Below are 14,318 nucleotides of genomic sequence, written 5' to 3'. Positions count from 1 at the left end.
TAATATTAGATAAGACATTTTAAATTCTGTGTGTCTGTGTTGTGGACTTAGAGATAGTAATGTCAGAGAGAAAAGAACTTCAACTACTTTCAGTGTACATGAAAAGCAAAAGATGCTTTTCTTTAAATTCCAATTTCCAACTTGGAAATATCCCTCCAAATTTAATATTTGACAGTATGACTCTCATTATCTCTTTATTGTTATGCACATGGACATGATGACAAAGGATATTGGAAGCCTTTAGATTTAAAAAAAGTGTTTATTCACTAATATCTTAGTTAGGATGATCAGAAAACAATCGACAACAACAACAACAAAAAGAAACAAAAAACTGGCCAGGCGCGGTGGCTCACACCTGTAATCCCAGCACTTTAGGTGGCCGAGGCAGGCAGATTACGAGGTCAGGAGTTCAAGACCAGCCTGACTAACATGGTGAAACCCTATCTCTACTAAAAATACAAAAATTAGTCAGGTGTGGTGGTGCATGCCTGTAATCCCAGTTACTCAGGAGGCTGAGGCAGGAGAATCTCTTGAACCGGGAGGTAGAGGTTGCAGTGAGCCAAAATTGAGCCACTTCACTCCAGCCTGGGTGACAGAGTGAGACTCTGTCTTAAAAAAACCAAAAACCAAAAAACAAAACAAAACAAACACACATAAAAAAACTTCCATTAGAACTTTTACAGTTTTCTAATATTGGCAACACAGTATTTGTGACCAAGTCCCTCCAGAGTCTTTCTGTGTGCTACTTTTGCCTATGCTTCCCCTGCCTATGCTTTTTCCTAGGGCATCTGAGAATTAAGTGTCTTGAAATTAGCAATATGCTTGTCAGCAACAATTGTGTTTTCAGTTAGACCCTATACTAAGTCTAATTTCTAATAAATTGTTGATGTATTGCAGTGATTTGATGACATCTGATGATTATAATATTTCTTATTCTGTCATTTATGTGCTTAATAAAGATCGTGCATCTTAAATTTCAGTATCCATAATATTTCATGAAAAGAATATGAATGATGTCAATCTAATACAGAAGAACTTCTTATAGCTTTAATGCAGCAACAATTGATCAAATGCTTTTTAATAAATGCTACAAATGAAGGCATAGCATCAAGTGATGAGAGTTTAATTACATCAATATTCACATTTCAAAAAATCTAAGCTTATCTCAATATAAAACAATAAACTTCAAACATAATTATAACTCTTCAAAGATCAAACTCTTGCTTCTTTTAGTTTTACATAAAAATAAATTATGTATTTTAACTTTTTTTTGAGACAAAGTCTTGCTCCGTCACTTAGGCTGGAGTGCAGTGGTGCTATCTTGAGTCACCGTAACCTCTGCCTCCCGGGTTTAAATGATTCTCCTGCCTCAGCCTCTCGAGTAGCTGGGAGGACAGGCGCCACACCACTATGGTTCTGGTAAATTGTTTTAATTTTTAGTAGATACAGAATTTCATCATGTTTGCCAGGCTGGTCTTGAACTCCTGACCTCAAGAAATCCACCTGCCTTGGCCTCTGAAAGTGCTGGGATTGGCATGAGCCACCCAGCCCTGCCTTAATTTTGGATTAATCTCTATAATCAACACTCTGCTTAATGTCTAAAGTGTTGTGTGTGCCTTAGTGATTTCTCCTGTGAATTATCTGATGATTATTTTGGCTATATTTATTTTTTTACATTTACTGAATCTGAAAAATATCATTTAATGTGAACACTTTGCTGTTTTCTAAAATATCGTTTAATATGAACACTCTGATGTTTTCTGATATTTTTAGAACAAACAGTTTTTCTTCATTTATTATATTTGTAGTGTCTGTCTCCAATACAAATTCTCTAAAGTTGAATAAAGTGTGAGCAACTGTGTGAGGATTTTTCTCCAGCATAATTTCTCCTGTGTACAAAAAGATCCATGATATAAGTGAAGGCATTGAACCCATCTTTGTATTTGCAATGTTGTTCTTCACTAAAATTTTGCAATCTAATCTATATTTTGTAAAATGTTTTTAGACAGTAATTACATTTATAACACTACTAGTCAGTATGAACTCTTCCATATCAAGTAAGATAACAGGTATTACAGACATTGCCACATTGCCACATTCTTCACATCTGTAAAATTTTTCTCAGGTTTAAATTTCCTCATGTATAGTAAGGTATAAGAACTGGTAAAAGACTTTGGCACATTCTTTACATTTGTATGGTTTCTATTGGTATGAGTTGCCTTATGATTAGCAAGATTTGAGTGTTAAAAGCTTTGTCCCATTCTATACATTTTCAGGGTTTCCCTCCGGTATGAACTTTCTTATGTTCATTAAGGTGTGAGCTCTGATTAAAGGCTTTGCCACATTCTTTACATTTGTAGAATTTCTTTCTAGGATGTCTAGTAAGGTATGAAAACCATATAAAAGCTCTGCCACGGGCAGATCACGAGGTCAGGAGATCAAGACCATCCTGGCAAACACGGTGAAACCCCGTCTCTATTAAAAATACAAAAAATTAGCCAGGCGTGGTGGCGGGTGCCTGTAGTCCCAGCTACTCCAGAGGTTGAGGCAGAATGGCCTGAATCCAGGAGGCGGAGGTTGCAGTGAGCCGAGATCGCGCCACTGCACTCCAGCCTGGGCGACAGAGCAAGACTCCATCTCAGGAGAAAAAAAAAAAAAAGCTCTGCCACATATTTCCCATTTGTATGGTTTCACTGCAGTATGAATGTCCTTATGTTGCATATAGAAACAATTTAAAGGCTTTGCCACACTTCACATTTGTAGGGTTTCTCTCTACTACAAAGTATTATACGTTTAGTAAAAGTTGAAGACTGTGACTATGTCACATTTGTCACATTTATAGATTTCTCTCCAGGATGAATTCTCTTATGTTGAGTAAGGGATGAGGACCACTTAAAGACTCTGCCACGTCTTTCACATTCGTTGGGTTTCTTTTCAGCATAAATTCTCTTAATAATAGAAAGGGTAGAGCAAGATTTAACCACTTGGCCACATTCATTACATTTGTAATGTTTCTCTCCAAGATGATTTCCCTTATTTTCAGTCAAGTGTGAGCACTTATTAAAGCCTTTGCCACATTATTTACATTTGTAGGGATTCCATCTGGTATTGATTCTCTGATGTTAACTTAGAATTTAAGACATTTAAAATAATTTGTTACTTTTTTTAACATTTAAAATTACTTTCCCTCCAATATGTCCAGCATGTCTTATGTCTATTTATTATTGAAGATTTACTAAAGACTTTCACACATTTATCACATTGAAAGATTTTGCTATGAATAGTGGATGAACACTGGTTAAGTGCATTGTAACATGCCCCATACACTCACCCACACGTTTTCAGTCTTTTCTTATGTGTAAATTCTGAAGATTGCAGTTTCCATGTCTTCTCAGTATTACACTTTGGAATTAATGTATTATGCTTTGCCCTGGCAATTTATCTTCAGTGAAATAGAAGACACCATTGGAAGAAAGAAAAAAAAATTATCCCACTTACTAGACTCCCGTGAATATGCTTTACAAATCTAATGTATAAAGTTCTACCAAGTACAAGAGCAAGATGGCATAATAAAATACCACAGGTCTTTATATACATATACACTTAACAAGAATATACTTAGTGAAATTCCATTGTAATAATTCTAAAAATTAAGAGTTTGCAGCACCACAGGTAAGCACAATGCCAAGAGCCAAACAGAAGAAGGAAAGTGTGTTACATTTACCCATCACAGTCCTTCTTCCTCTCTAATGCAGCATGATGCCCCTAGAAGTAAACTTCTGACTTCTCCCTCAAGAGAGAAAGAAAATACTGGCACAGATGTCCATAATTCCAGCTTTTAGGGAACTTTTCAAAGACTGCTTTTTGCCTCCTATAACACAAAGTGCTAAAACGAATGGTGCTACACTTTGAATGGCAGGCTGCTTCTGCTGAGAGCAAAGATAAATAATTCTCACAGCAGCACAGAGAGGTCAGTATCACAAATAAACAACAGGTACAGCAAGTGATTATAGTCTCTTAAGAAGAAACACAGACAAACTTCATTAATTTAAAAAATGTACACGCAATTCCAGAGTAGACACATCCTGAAGAACAAGTTTGAGAGGGTTCTAGAATCTCTAGCTTGGTCAACTGGTATCAGACACCCTCATGACAAAGCCACTTTATAAATACTGTGACAGGAAGCTTTTTGTAAATGTACAAATTTCAATAAAAGCTTACAACATATACAAAGTTTCACCATAATATGGCCCCCAAAACCCTCTATAAATATCCATATATCAACCCTAAAGAAATGAAGATATGAATTTTACCTTAAAAATTCAAAATAACTACCTGAGTGATATTCAATGCATAAAATGGGAAACAGACAGGTAAATGAAAGCAGGAAAATGAGAATATCAACCAAAAGATTAAAAGCATAAAAAGAAACAAAAATTATGGAGCTAAACAATATATTAAGATATAATGACTGAAAAATCCTCAAACATAAAGAGAACACTGGTAAAAAATCAAGAAGCTTAACATACTTTAGGATAAACACAAAGTGACTCATAACAAGACAGATTATAAACAAAAATGGTAAAGTCATAGACAGGCTGGGTGTGGTGGCTCATGCCTGTAATCCCAGCACTTTGGGAGACTGAGGCGGGCGGATCACCTGAGGTCAGGAGTTCGAGACCAGCCCAGCCAACATGGTGAAACCCTGTCTCTACTAATAATACAAAAATGATCTGGGCATGGTGGCGGGCACCTGTAATCTCAGCTATTCGGGAGGCTGAGGCAGGAGAATTGCTTGAACCTGGGAGGTGAAGGTTGTGGTGAGCCAAGAATGTACCACTGTACTCCAGCCTGGGCAACAGAATCAGATTCTGTCTCAAAACAAACAAACAAACAAACAAACAAATAAATAAATAAAGTTATAGACAAATACGGAATCTTGGAAGCAGCAAAAGAAATCTAATGTGTTGTCTATAAGTTTGTTCCAATGAGATTGGCAGTGGATTTATCCGCAGAGTCCCTACAGGCCAGAAAAAAGGTTGAGAGATATAGTCAAAGTCCTGAAAGAGAAAAATTTCCAAGGAAGAATACTATAACCAGAAAAATTCTTCTTCAAAATGAAAAAAAAATTGTAAGGTAACCAAATGCTCATTGATACTCATATTTCAAAAAATCTAAAATTCTTTCAATGTAAAACAATAAACTTTATTTTATATTTTTCTTTTTTAAAAATTATTATTATACTTTAAGTTCTATAGTACATGTGCACAACATGCAGGTTTGTTACATATGTATACATGTGTCATGTTGGTGTGCTGCACCTGTTAACTCATCATTTACATTAGGTATATCTCCTAAAGCTATCCCTCCCCCGCCAACCCCACGACAGGCCCCAGTGTGTGATGTTCCCCACCCTGTGTCCAAGTGTTCTCATTGTTCAATTCCCACCTATGTGTGAGAATATGCGGTGTTTGGTTTTCTGTCCTTGCGATAGTTTGCTCAGAATGATGGTTTCCAGCTTCATCCATGTCCCTACAAAGGACATGAACTCATCCTTTTTTATGGCTGCATAGTATTCCATGGTGTATATGTGGCACATTTTCTTAATCCAGTCTATCATTGATGGACATTTGGGTTGGTTCCAAGTCTTTACTATTGAACAATAAACTTTAAATATAATTACAACTCTTCAAAAACCAAACTCTTGCTTCTTTTAGTCTTACATAAAAATAAATTCTGTATTTTAACTTTTTTTTTTTGAGAAAGAGTCTCACTCTGTTGCTTAGGCTGGAGTGCAGTGGTGCTATCTTGAGTCACCGCAACCTCTGCCTCCGAGGTTTAAATGAGTCTCAAAATAAATAAATAAGTGAAAACGTACATCGCTAGTAGACCTGTCCTACTAAAAATGCTAAAGGGAGTCCCTTCCATTGAAAATAAAATGCTAGAAAACAACACATCATACGAAAATACATAACTCTCTGGAAAAGCCATATATGTAACACATATATAAAACTGTGCAATGATAAAATGATGATGCAGCAAACACTGACTATACTCATAAACATGATAGACAAAAAAACAAATAGAGTTATAAACACCTGTTAATATAAAAAGATACAATTAGTGACATCAATAACAAAGTTGAGGGTAGATGTACTTTAAAAAAATTAGGGCTGGGCACGGTGGCTCACATCTGTAATCCCAGCACTTTGGGAGGCCGAGGCGGGCAGATCACTTGAGGTCAGGAGTTTGAGACCAGCCTGGCCAACACGGTGAAACCCCATCTCTAGTAAAAATACAAAAATTAACTGGGTGTGCTGGCACGTGCCTGTAATCCCAGCTACTCGGGAGGCTGAGGCAGGAGAATTGCTTGAACCCAGGAGGAGGAGGTTTCAGTGAGCTGAGATTGCACCATTGCATTCCAGCCTGAGAGAAAAAGCAAGACTCCGTCTCAAAAAGCAAACAAACAAACAAAAGAATTGGATGCAACTGAAGATCTTTCCAGTTTAAAATATATTGTAACTTTAAGAGGTCTTATGTAATGCCCATGGTAAACATAAACTACCTAGAAAGATATTCCATAAAAAATGAGAAAGGAACTGAAATCTGTCAATATGAAAATAAATGAGACAACAAAGAAGACAAAGTAAAAGAAAAAGAGAATGCAATAGTTACAATAATCGAATAAAATAATTAATAATATGGCAATAGTAAGTCATCTTTCAGAATATTATTTAAATATTTAGGAACTAACTTTCCCAATTAACAATCATATATTGCAAAAAAAATGTTTTTAATTGGATTAAAAGCTCCAACTATATTCTGTGTACAACAGTTTCACTTTAGATCTAATGACAAAAATAGACTAAAAGTGGCAGTATAAAAAAAGATATTTCAGGCCTGGCGCAGTGACTCATGCCTGTAATCCCAGCACTTTGCGAGGCCAAGGTGGGTGGATCACCTGAGGTCAGGAGTTCGAGACCAGCCTGGCCAACATGTTGAAACTCTATCTCTATAAAAAACACAAAAATTCGTCGGGCATGGTGGTGAGTGCATGTAATCCCAGCTACTCGGGAGGCTGAGGCATGCGAATTGGTTGAATCCGGGAGGTGGAGGTTGCAGACAGCCGAGATCGCGCCACTACACTCCATCGCGCCACTACACTCCAGCATGGGAGAAAGAGCAAGACTCCATCTCAAAAAAAAAAAACAAAAACAAAAAACAAAAACAAAAAAAAAACCCAGATATTTCAAAAAACAAACAAACATAAAGGTATTTCATGCAAATGTTAACTGAATGAGAGCATAAGAGATCACAATTAATTAGACAAAATACATTTTAAGTCAAAATTTGTCATAGTTCATAAAATATATTTTAATTCAAAACTACAAGAATCAAAAAAGACTTTAATAAAAGAGTTCATTCATTGAAAACCTATGACAATTGTATATGTGTGTCTGTCTGTGTGCTCATGTGAGCATATCTCATTTATATCTCACCTCAGGGTTTTTAATTTATAAAGTAAATATTGACAAAATTAAAGTACAAAACACACAGGGAGCAGAAGACTTGAAACACTGTAAAATCACACCTAATAGATGTATATATGGCAAACATTCCACACAACAAAATACACAACCTTCTCAATATCTCATAAAACATTCTTCTTGATACTATACATGTTAGGTCATAAAACAAGTCTTAAACTTTTAAAAATTGAAAACTTACTGATTATTATTTATAACCAAAATGGAATAAAATAAGAGAAGAAAATCTGAAACATTCACAAATATATGGAAATTAAGCAATACACTCTTGAGCATACTCTTCTTTAAGGGTGGGAAGACTTAATATTATGAAGATGTCTTTAGGTAGATGATATACTACTTAAAGTGAGCTACAGATTCAACGCAATCCTTTTCAAATTCTCAGTTTATTTTTGCATAAATAGAAAAACCCCCAAATCATATGAATATGAAGTGACCATGAAGAGCCAAACAATTTTCAAAAATCAAAAGCAATGCTGGAGACATCACACTTTTTTCTTTTTGAGATGGAGTCTCACTCTGTCACAGAGGCTGGAGTGCAGTGGTGTGATCTCAGCTCACTACAACCTCTGCCTCCGAGGATCAAATGATTCTCATGCCTCAGCCTTTCGAGTAGCTAGGGTTACAGGCGTGTGCCACTATGCCTAGCTAATTTTTGGATTTTTGGTAGAGGCATGGTTTCGCCATGTCGGCCAGGCTTGTCTCAAACTTCTGGCCTCAAGTGGTCCACCTGCCTCATCCTCCCCAAGTGCTGGGATTACTGGCGCGAGCCACCATGCCCAGCCTGAACTTCCTGGTTTTAAAATACATTCTGAAGCCATAATAGCTAAAGCAGTTTGATACTAGCATAAAGGCAGACAACTAGATAAACAAAACATAACAGTGTACTCAGAAATAAAGCTTCCCATATGCAGTCATGTGTTATTTGCATACCCATATTTATTGCAGCATTATTTGCAAAAGAAGATAGGTCAAAGAAGCCAAAACTTTCCTCATCAAATGAATGAATAAATATAATTTGGAATATAAAACTAATAAAATATTACTCAGCTTTTCAAAACCAGAAAAGGTAACATATAAAAAAGATAAATCTTAACAACATGTTAAACAAAGTAGGTAGTCACAAAAACTGGATATTGTCTGAATCCACTTATATGAGATATCTATAAACAAGAAATAAAATGATATTTGGAAAGGTCTAGGTAATAGAAAAACAATGAGTAGTTTTTTCATGTGTATTGAATTTTGGTTTGGAAGACAAAAATGTTCTAAAGATATGTTGTGTGATAATGTCACTATACTTAACATGACTGAACTATACATTAAAAATATTTAAGATTATAAATTTTATATGGTTTTGAACACTATTGAAAATAAACAATAAAAACTAAAAAGATACAGATTTATGAAACTTTTCAAAAATTACCTTTGAATCACAAAGTATTTCTCTCCTACAAAAATAATATGGATTGTCCAATAAACGGATGGAGAAATTAAGACAACTTTCATGACTACTCACCTAGACAGGATGAACAACCATTGATCACCAACCAAAAACAATACATCATTAAAAAAAAAAAGAGAGGGTATGTATACAGGCAAACAAAAGCATAGATAGTTAAATTGCCAAAAGACAATCTGAGTCAAGGAACATAAGTCAAGTGACATATGACATGCATATTTCAGTTTTTCTGAACACCTTCTTTTTCTTTCTTTCTTTTCTTACTTTTTTTTTTTTTTTTTTTTGAGATGGAGTCTCACTCTGTGGCCCAGGCTGAAGTGCAATGGCTTGATCTCGGCTCACTGCAACCTCTGCCTCCAGGTTCAAGCGATTCCCCAGCCTCAGCCTCCCAAGTAGCTGGGATTACAGGCGTTTGCCACCATGCCTAGCTAATTTTTTGTATTTTTAGTAGAGATGGGGCTTCACCATGTTGGTCAGACTGGTCTCGAACTCCTGACCTCAGGTGATCCACCCACCTCAGCCTTCCAAAGTGCTGGGATTACAGGAGTGAGCCACCGTGCCCAGCAACACTTTCTTAAAATATACACAGTTGAATATTTCTATTAAAACTATAATATATAAATAAAAACTAAAACACAAATTATGTAAGGTGGCCTACCCTGAAATTAGAAACACAGAAATATAAAATTGCAAAAGAAATTTAAAAGAAACTTTAAACCATAAAAACCTAAATAAAAAAATAGTGTACTACTTAAGATTTTACCCAGAAAAATTTTTCTAGATAACTACAATTTTCTACTATGACTGGGAATGCGTGAAGAGCACACAGATTTGGCTGGGAATAGTGGCTCATGACTATAATCCCAGCAGTTTAGGAGGCCAAGGCGAGTGGACTACCTGAGGTCAGAAATTCAAGACCAGCCTGGCCAACATGATGAAACCCTGTCTCTACTAAAAATACAAAAATTAGCTAGGTGTGGTGGTGCACGCCTGTATTCCCAGCTACTCAGGAGGCTGAGGCAAGAGAATCACTTGAACCCGGGAAGTGGAGGCTGCAGTGAGCCAAGATCACACCACTGCACTCCAGCCTGGGTGACAGAGAGAAACTCCATTTCAAAAAACAAAACAAACAAACAAAAAAAGAGCACAGTTTTAAAATTATTAGTATCACAGTGACAGCAATAACATTTCACCAAAATGCATTATGATTATTTAGTAAAAGCTTTAATAAAAAATTTTAAAGAATAAGCATAAAATGATACCAGAAAAACTTGTTACTAATATATTGCTGCTTTTCTTACACAAACTGGAAAGGCTACAATCCAGCCTTAAGAAGTAACTAAAAGCCTTTTATTTCCAAGTGCAGAAACACTATGAATATTATAAAATATGAAACACTTATATATTAAAGGAACAATTAGGAATAAATTATATTATCATTTACATTAAGGGTAAAAAAAGTGGATGAAAATGCTAATAATGTTTTGCATGCAATAAATATGAGGCAAACACTTTAATAGGTGCAAGGTGAATAAAAATTATTTAATTTACTTTTTATATGACATATAAACTCAAACATGTTATTAACACCCCACTGTCAATATTAGATCAATGAGACAGTAAATTAACAAGAACATTCAGAACTTGAACTCAGCACTGGATCAAGGGGACCTAACAGACATCTACAAAACTCTCCACCCCGAATCAACAGAATATACATTCTTCTCAGTGCCACATGGCACTTACTGTAAAATCGACCACATAACTGGAAGTAAAACACTCCTCAGCAAATGCGAAAGAACTAAAATTATAACAAACAGTCTCTCAGACCACAGTGCAATTAAATTGGAGCTGAGGATTAAGAAACTTACTTAGGCCAGGTGCGGTGGCTCACGCCTGTAATCCCAGCACTTTGGGAGGCCGAGGCGGGCGGATCACAAGGTCAGGAGATCGAGACCACAGTGAAACCCCGTCTCTACTAAAAATACAAAAAATTAGCCGGGTGCGGTGGCGGGCGCCTGTAGTCCCAGCTACTCAGGAGGCTGAAGCAGGAGAATGGCGTGAACCCAGAAGGCGGAGCTTACAGTGAGCTGAGATCCGGCCACTGCACTCCAGCCTGGGCGACAGAGCGAGACTCCGTCTCAAAAAAAAAAAAAAAAAAAGAAACTTACTTAAAACCTCACAACTGCATGGAAATTGAACAACCTGCTTCTGAAGGACTGCTGGGTAAATAATGAAATTAAGGCAGAAACCAAGAAGTTCTTTGAAACCAATGAGAACAAAAAGACAACATACCAGAATCTCTAGGACACAGCTAAAGCAAGGTTAAGAGGAAAATTTGTAGCACAAAATGTCCAAATCAGAAAACTATAAAGACCTCAAATCAGCTGGGCACGGTGGTTCACGCCTGTAATCCCAATACTTTGGGGGGCCGAGGCGGGCGGATCACCTGAGATCAGGAGTTCAAGACCAGCCTGGCCAACATGGTGAAACCCCGTCTCTACTAAAAATACAAAAATTAGCTGGGCATGGTGGTGGGCACCTGTAGTCCCAGCTGCTCAGGAGGCTGAGGCAGGAGAATCGCTTGAATCCGGGAGGCGCAGGTTGCAGTGAGCCGAGATTGCACCATTGCACTCCAGCCTGGGGAACAAGAGTGAGACTCTGTTTCAAAAAAAAAAAAAAAAAAAAAGATCTCAAATCAACACCCTAACAGCACAATTAAAAGAACTAGAGAAGCAAAAGCAAACAAATCCAAACGCTCGCAGAAGACAAGAAATAACTAAGATCAGAGCAGAACTGAAGGACATAGAAATACAAAAAGCCCTTCAAAAAAATCAATGAATCCAGGAGCTGTTTTTTTGAAAAAAATAACTAGGTAGACCACTAGCTGGACTCCTAAAGAAGAAAAGGAAAAGCAGCAAATAGATACAGTAAAAAATGATAAACAGGATATCACCGCTGATCCCACAGAAATACAAACTACAATCAGAGAATACTATAAACACCTCTATGCAAATAAACTAGAAAATCTAGAAGAAATGGATAAATTTCTGGACACATACACCCTCCCAAGACTAAATCAAGAAGACGTCAAATCCTTGAATAAACCAATAACAAGTTCTGAAATTTAGGCAGTAATTAATAGCCTACCAACCAAAAAACTCAAGACCAGATGAATTCACAGCTGAATTCTACCAGAAGTACAAAGAGGAGCTGGTACCATTTCTTCTGAAACTATTCCAAACAACTGAAAAAGAAGGACTCCTCCCTAACTCATTTTGAGGCCAGTATCATCCTGATACCAAAACCTGGCAGAGACATAGTAAAAGAGGAAAACTTCAGGCCAGTATCTCCAATGAACATTAATGCAAAACTCCTCAATAAAATAGTGGCAACCCAAATCCAGTAGCACATCAAAAAGCTTATCCACCATAATCAAGTCAGCTTCATCCTTGGGATGCAAGGCTGGTTCAACATACACAAATCAATAAACATAATCCATCACATAAACAGAACCAATGACAAAAACCACATGATTATCTCAATAGATGCAGTAAAGGCCTTCAATAAAATTCAACATCCCTTCATGTTAAAAAAAAAAATCTCAATAAACTAGGTATTGATGGAACATATCTCAAAATAATAAGAACTATTTATGACAAACCCATAGCCAATATCATACTGAATGGGCAAAAGCTGGAAGCATTCCCTTTAAAAACTGGCAGAAGACAAGGATGTCTTCTCTTACCACTCCTATTCAACATAGTATTGAAAGTTCTGGTCAGGGCAATCAGGCAAGAGAAAGAAAGGGTATTCAAATAGGAAGAAAGGAAGTTAAATTGTCTCTGTTTGCAGGTGACATGAATGTGTATTTAGAAAACCCCATTGTCTCCACCCAAAAAATCATTACTCTGATAAGCAACTTCAGCAAAGTCTCAGGATACAAAAATCAATGTTCAAAAATCACAAGCATTTCTATACACCAATAATAGACAAGCAGAGAGCCAAATCATGAATGCACTCCCATTCACAATTGCTACAAAGGGAATAAAATACCTAGGAATACAGTTAGCTAATAAGGGATGTGAAGGACCTCTTCAAGAACTACAAACCACCACGCAAGGAAATAAGAGAGGACACAAACAATTAGAAAAACATTTCATCCTCATGGATAGGAAGAATCAATATCATAAATATGGCCGTACTTCGCAAAGTTATTTATAGATTCATTGCTATTCCCTTTAAACTACCATTAACGTTCTTCGCAGAATTAGAAAAAACTATTTTAAATTTCATGGCCAGGTGCAGTGGCTCACACCTGTAATCCCAGCACTTTGGGAGGCCGAGGCAAGCAGATCACCTGAGGTCAGGAGTTTGACACCAGCCTAACCAACATGGAGAAACCCCATCTCTACTAAAAATACAAAATTATCCAGGCATGGTGGCGCATGCCTGTAATCCCAGCTGCTTAGGAGGCTGAGGCAGGAGAATTGCTTGAACCCAGGAAGTGGAGGTTGTAGTGAGCCAAGATCACGTCATTGCACTCCAGCCGGGGCAGTAAGAGTGAAACTCTTTCTCAAAAAAATAAAAATAAAAATTCATATGGAACAAAAAGAGCCTGTATAGCCAAGACAATCCTAAGCAAAAAGAAAGGCATCATACTACCTGACATCAAACTATACTACAAGGCTACAGTAACCAAAACAGCATGGTACTGGTATCAAAACAGACAGACCAACGGAACAGAACAGAGACCTCAGAAATAACACCACACATCTACGACCATCTGATCTTTGACAAACCTGACATAAACAAACAATGGGGAAAGGATTCCGTATTTAATAAATGGTGCTGGGAAAACTGGCCAGCCATATGCAAAAAACTGAAACTGGATCCCTTTCTTACACCTTATACAAATACTAACTCAAGATGAATTAAAGATTTAAATGTAAAACCGACATCATAAAAACCCTACAAGAAAACCTAGGCAATACCATTCAGGACATAGGCATGGGCAAAGACTTCATGACAAAAATGCCAAAAGCAATTGCAACAAAAGCCAAAATTGACATACAGGATCTAATTAAACCAAAAAGCTTCTGCACAGCAAAAGAAACTACATCAGAGTGAACGGGCAACCTAAAGAATGGGAGAAAATTTCTGTAATCTACCCATCCTACAAAGGTCTAATATCCAGAATCTACAAGGAATTTAAACAAACTTACAAGAAAAAAACAACACTATCAAAAAGTGAGCAAAGGATGTGTACAGACACTTCTCAAAGGAAGACATTCATGCAGGAAACAAAC

General features: G+C 36.8%; 1 protein-coding gene across 2 annotated transcripts in view; it reads right to left on the bottom strand.

Moving 5' to 3' along the window:
• Positions 1-14,318, bottom strand: part of LOC101013768 (zinc finger protein 92) — a 138,100-nt gene that overhangs the window by 44,421 nt on the left and 79,361 nt on the right. The window contains exon 4 of one of the 2 annotated variants that reach the window (XM_031665435.1): positions 3,332-3,442. The exons of the other annotated variant lie outside the window; for it this stretch is intronic. The gene's annotated coding sequence lies outside the window, so the exon portion shown is untranslated. The remainder of the gene's footprint in view (positions 1-3,331; positions 3,443-14,318) is intronic. 2 annotated transcript variants of the gene reach the window in all.

This window comes from Papio anubis, chromosome 4 (assembly GCF_008728515.1).
Source record: "Papio anubis isolate 15944 chromosome 4, Panubis1.0, whole genome shotgun sequence".
Taxonomy (NCBI): domain Eukaryota; kingdom Metazoa; phylum Chordata; class Mammalia; order Primates; family Cercopithecidae; genus Papio; species Papio anubis.
This window is presented reverse-complemented; position numbering and strand designations above follow the sequence as displayed.